A 5475-nucleotide genomic window follows, 5' to 3' on the forward strand; every position below is an offset into this window, starting at 1 on the left:
GTGCGAGAGGTGAAGGAGCGTGAGGCGCGCTGAACTGTATGGGAAAACATCATCGGCGCGTCGCCCCCTCCAAACGGGGTTTTGGCGCCCCCTCTGGTGCTGCGCCCCTATGCGTTGCATACGCTGCATACCCACTTTTTGTGCCTCTGGCCTCATGTCTTCCCTCTCTCTCATAACCCTCTTTCCTGTCAAATTACTTTCAAATAAGACCACTAGAGCCAACAAAACCTTTAAAAAAATCAGCAAAATTTGGAATTTTGGCTGATTAATATATGTGTGTGTGTGTGTGTGTGTGTGTGTGTGTGTGTGTGTGTTTATGGAGTTACTGTAATTCCATGTATTTTCTACAGTAATTAAGTGCTTTTTTATATTACAGTCAGCAACCGTAACTATTTTACCATTTTCTGCCATTATTTTGCAGTGTTGACTGACAGTGATTCCATGTATTTTCTACGGTAATAAACTGTTTTGGATTTTACAGTTGTATTTTACCACTTCTTGCTGTGAAATTTACGGACTCTTTTTTACAGTGTAGGTAGTTCTTGGTGAAGCTTCACCAGATACGAGGAGATGGTGTGGGGGGGGAGGGGGGCAGGTTTTTCAATGAGTTTGGATCGTCTGACTCAGTGCAGTGTGAAAGTGAACTGCACCATCTGAAAATTAAAATTAAACAAATGTTGCAATTTTGGTCCCCAATTGAACTGAGTCGATGGGGAGACTGCCCACAAACCCCATGCAGGTAAGTGACACCAACACAAATGAGGTAAGAGCACCTCTTACCTCATCTTACAGTAATGAGGTAAAGAGCATGCCCATTTTACACACACCAGCTGGGTACAACTGAGTCACGTACCCACCAATCTGTGGTCTGGATGTGAGCCAAACTTTGTCCAAATCACACATTTGGTGTCAGTCAGTCCATTTATTATTGTTGTTATTAAAGGAGATTTCCTGCCTACACACTTTTAAACCTTTCAAGAGCATACACATATGAATGTCCTCCACTGAGAAGAAGTTAAGCTTCTGAGGCCACAACTTTGTTCTGTGTGTAGCAGTGATCACCAGATGAACCGTACAGAAGCACAACAGACTCATTATAGTTTCCACTCCTTACAGCACATGGCTGGTCTGGAGGCCTCAGAGAGGAAACCTTTGATTACAGATCCAGCTGGAGCAGCATATGTTGGAAAATAAGAGCTTCCATGGAACTCTTATTTTCCAGGGAAAATATTATCTTCAGTTAAAGGCAACTTACTCTCAGTATGTCATGGATGACGAGAGAAAGCTGTAGTTTATGTAGAATATATGGAGAATATTGCCAAAGACAATTGCAAACATCTTTCAGGCAATCATTTTAACTTTAATCACCAAAAAGCTGCTTTTCACAGTGCATTTAAATAGTCTAAAATTATATGTAGCTAAAATGCTTTTTTTTTTTGTAGAACTTATAATTCATAAGGTGAATTTGGCCATATAACATTTTGGAGCATGCATCATTGTATTTATCAAGAGTTATTGCACTTGTATGTTGATATTAACCACATGTCTCTAACACATTTTACTTACTTGTGAAGACAGCTGCTTTGTAGGATTCATTTTAAAATTCTACTTGTGGTTTTTCATTCTTAGATGAACCTCTTTATTGAACCTCTGAGGTTTTTATACCACATGTAGGGTGCTAAGGTCCCTAAGGTCGTTTATATTTTTTACTTGTTCCTAAAACTCAGAGGTGCCCATCCATCCATTCTTCCATCCATCCGTGCTTGTCCTTGCCTTGCAGTGTCCGTATCTCCAGCAACAATGAGCGAGAGGAGGGGAACACACTGGAAAGCTTCCTAGTCCATCACAAGGTAACACAGAGGCACACAGGACAAACAACCACGCACAAACAGTCTGCATCGACTGTGTCAGCTAGTTTTACTGTTTACCCTGTTGTTCAGCTGATTTATTTATATGCTTAGTCTCTATAACACACAGACATTCTATGCACTGAATGTCAGCTTGATTATTTATCTTTGCATGTAGCTTGTACACCACCATGACAACTGGAGATTTCAAAATGTGTTTTATGAATAAAGTGGGTGAGGACACACAATAACAGCTTGGCTCATTACATTTAACTTTGAGTTGAGTTGAGGCTGAGGTAGAAGGTAACATCTGAGTACCTCCTGTTTACATTGTTCCTTCCTTTTCCTTGCCAGGAAGCATTTGTGTGTGTGTGTGTGTGTGTGTGTGTGTGTGTGTGTGTGTGTGTGNGGGGTCAGATTTAGGGCTAAGGTATGAATTGAGTTTTGGTTAGGGTTAGGGTTAGGTATGTGATGGTTAGGGTTAGGAAAAGGGTAAAGGTAAGGTTTAGGCTGTAGAAATAAATGGAAGTCAATGGAAAGTCCCCACAAAGATAGCAACACAAACATGTGTGTGTGTGTCTGTGTCTGTGTTGTGGAGGATGGAGGTATAAAGAATGTAGTGTATTAATGTTACCTCATGTTGGAGATCAAGTCATTTGTGATAACTGTCAAATTTAGCTTTGAAAAACACATTTCCAGGAAATAACACTATTATTCATTGATTGAATATGTTGGTATCAACACCATGATTGTTATAGCTTCAAAAGCTACATTTCTAATAATTGCTTTAAGTTGTGTGGAAAAGGAAATGTTCTTCTTGAGGATGGGGAAATGCCTTTAAGACTGGGCGTCCCCTATCACTTCCTGTTTGCTGAACAGATTGTTAGGATGTCTCTGCTCAGAGCCATTCCACGAGAGCACTGCAACCATACTCAGAACCGTCGTCATATGATGCATATTCCTGTAACATATGCAAAGAACATGCATGAAGGACTTCCATACAGGGAGATGGGTACATCTTACACAGACTAAATTTATAAACACAAACATTCACACATCTTTGTACTTCTGTCAGTCTGAGGACTTTGTATTGACTTCAAACTAACCCTAACCTCACCCAAAACTTAATTCATCTAACCAGCAGAGCTCAGTACAACTGGAAAAAAGTGAGGATCAGGAAAATGTCCTCACTTCCCAAAAAATATCTCCCTTTGTTGATTAACTACATTGTCTCTATATGTAGCATGTACAAGTACATGTGCACACACATACACACGCTCATGCACATACACACTCAAACACACACAAAGAGAGAAGACTGTAGCAGCGTCTTGAAATCTCAAATCATATCTGGAAACTAAATCATGTGCGATTCTAAAAAGTCTGTGGAGCTCTTCTATGAAACATATGATTCATTTTGCTTGGAACCTAAATTTTTACCAGCAGCTCTGACTCAGCAGTCCAGCAGACATCCTATCATCCAAAACATCAAACATCCTGTGCCTGCAGTTAATGATCCTGCTTTTCTAGTAGATTTTCTAGTAGATTTCTTCTGTCAAACTTAAAACCTGTTCAGTCCACAAGAGCACAGAGACACTGTTGCTCACAAATAGCACAAATCAGGTGCAGTCTATATTAATCCATACTAATAAACACAAAAAATGTAATGGGAAAAATATCAAATACTGTAAGTAAAGGAAAATTTAAAGCATAAGGAGGTTGAAACTTAGGGATTGTTGCATTCAGTGTGAGAGTACCCCACAGTTTGGCTGGAAGAGACCCCCTGTACCAAAATATGTCTCTAATCTTAGGATATCATGGACACAAGGCCCATGTAGTAGAACATTGAGACCAACAGGCTATAATGCTAATCATAATATCAGCTGTTATCATATACCACATGTTGAGAACAACCTATTTAAAGCAAAAGGATAACTGTCTTTTCATTCCTACCCAGATCCGAATTAGAGTTTTTTTGCTTGAGAAAAAAAACTTTCTTTTGGAACTGGATTCTTTCACGTTCAGTAAGCATAAAAATCTGTTATGATCTTAAAACCTGGGATGGATCACACAAACTCTAAACTGTGTTGCTGCTTTTTATAGTTACCACTAAGCATAGCTCAAACTGGTTTTAACAATCCTAAAAGCTCAAGCTACCAGTTTTCACAACTGCTCCCAGTTGTAAAAACAATACCTTGTTGCTATGGTTATCCATGAAAATGACTGTCCAAAAGTAAAAGAGTAAGCACAGTTTCTTTTTTCTCCCGCTTTGATCATCTCGTTTCATATGGTCAATTATGACTGACATTTTTCTAAAACAGTATTGAGTTAATTTCTTCACTATGAATTTATGACGGTCAGTAATGCAAAAACATTTTTTTTGTCAGTTTTTGTTTTTATGTTAAGTTCATCTGTCTGTTGAACATCTTGAACATGCTCATGTAGCTCTGACTGTAGTGTGACGGGTTGACAAAAGCAAACTGTCATCAGCATGTGAGCGAACTGTGTCCTGGAACCTGAGCATTGATTTGTTGAATTTGTACGGCATGAACAAAATAGCTGAACTCACATCCCTGGGAGCTGCACCATTGATGACAGCAGATCATAAAGCTTTGTTAACTATCAAGATCCAATTGGTCAGGAAAGTGGCAAACCAGTGAATCCATGGTATGCCACCAACAGCATACAATGGAATTAATCACTTTAGGATAATTTTTGTTGCAAAGATGCTCACTTATATTGAATTATATGGAGATGAAAAAACAAAATAGAAGGTTCTTGCATATATGATGTTTAGAAATGTTTGGAATCATAGTGGCAACCAGGGACAAGGGTGGTCCTTGTCCCCAATTGGAAGCAAATTAATAGTTACACTGACTAAATTCAGAAGCTAAATCTTGAAGAGTCGTTGCAGTCAAAGAATAAAGGACAGAAATTCTTAGGTTCTTTTAGATACAGGATTTTGGGTATTTGGGTATTATGTAACAATGCATATTTTTGTCATAGCATTCAACCTATGAATGAGTTATAAGGAATGAACCTCTCCATCCATAGTAGGGTTAGACGTCACGGGCAAACATTAGAGCAGTGGTGTTCAAAGTCTAGGTTACAACATCTTTTAGCTTTGGTTTCATACCCTGAGATTATTTGCACAGAAATATGACCAGCAATGAGATACATACACATCCAGAACCACATACTGCTTGAAGCGGGGTTTAAATCACCAAGGACTAAAGTCAGGCAGTCTGGATTCTTCAGCTGCAGTCAGCTACTGCGCAGGATGCCTGGGAAGGATTGCCACACAGATAATAAAAGTAAAATACTCAAATGTTTGTGAGCAATTCAGTTTAAATTATTACCATGAGAGTAATGAGCTACTACACAGAGGATGACTGAGTGGGCTGAGGCCTGCTGGGAACTGAGTAGCAGCCACTCAGGGTTTTAACAAGCTTATCAGACGGCTTTGATAAATGCACTGGCTTTACATTCCAACTCAGGAAAACAGTGGGACAAAAATAGAACAGCCACACATGACTTAGCAGTAACTTTTCAGGATTGGGAACTCAACGTTCGTTTATACTAAAAACACGAAGAGAGCATCAAGGAATGTTAGGAACCCCATTGGTCC

At 39.3% G+C, this 5475-nt stretch overlaps 1 long non-coding RNA gene across 1 annotated transcript in view; it reads right to left on the bottom strand.

Annotated features, from left to right (window-relative positions):
• The window catches only part of LOC107833581 (uncharacterized), an 8855-nt gene extending 4696 nt beyond the window's left edge, over nt 1-4159 (bottom strand). The window contains exon 1 of the long non-coding RNA XR_001659344.1: nt 4150-4159. This is a non-coding gene — a long non-coding RNA (uncharacterized LOC107833581). The remainder of the gene's footprint in view (nt 1-4149) is intronic.
• Between the last annotated feature and the right edge of the window lie 1316 nt (nt 4160-5475).

This window comes from Poecilia formosa, unplaced genomic scaffold (assembly GCF_000485575.1).
Source record: "Poecilia formosa unplaced genomic scaffold, Poecilia_formosa-5.1.2 Scaffold410, whole genome shotgun sequence".
NCBI classification, from domain to species: domain Eukaryota; kingdom Metazoa; phylum Chordata; class Actinopteri; order Cyprinodontiformes; family Poeciliidae; genus Poecilia; species Poecilia formosa.